The 440-nt window shown below is 43.0% G+C and overlaps 1 pseudogene; it reads left to right on the top strand.

The window, feature by feature from the left end:
* Positions 1 to 49: 49 nt before the first annotated feature.
* The window catches only part of LOC116702126 (trace amine-associated receptor 13c-like), a 1,247-nt pseudogene continuing 856 nt past the window's right edge, over positions 50 to 440 (top strand).

The raw sequence follows: 440 nt of genomic DNA, 5'->3' as shown, positions 1-440 counted from the left end.
ACTCTTCAACACCTCCTGCAGGAAGCCGACGCCTCCTTGGTTTGAAGTGATGCTCATTCACATTTTTCTTTCGTCCATCTCTCTGCTCACTGTAGCTCTCAACCTTCTCGTCATTATCTCAGTCTCCCACTTCAGGCAAAGATCCTTGTCTCAACAATTATTGTTAAATGTATGAACACTGTTTCAGGGTCCTGGCATAATGCATACGGCCTGGCTTGTCCTAGTCTCATGGCTTAATGGGACACTTAAGGGAGCCATTGATTATGTTGTTAGCACTATAACAACTGCCTTCTCAAAATAAGAACTGTTGGTATTACAGATAAGAAAAAATATTTAAAGAAAATGCTTTTGTCAGCTATGAGGACTTAATGATAATAATCTCTATCCCTGCAGGCAGCTCCACACCCCCACCAACATCCTCCTCCTCTCTCTGGCTGTCT

Source organism: Etheostoma spectabile, chromosome 2, assembly GCF_008692095.1.
Source record: "Etheostoma spectabile isolate EspeVRDwgs_2016 chromosome 2, UIUC_Espe_1.0, whole genome shotgun sequence".
Taxonomy (NCBI): Eukaryota; Metazoa; Chordata; class Actinopteri; order Perciformes; family Percidae; genus Etheostoma; species Etheostoma spectabile.
Note: the sequence above shows the minus strand (reverse complement) of the source record. Positions and strands in the feature narration are given on the sequence as shown.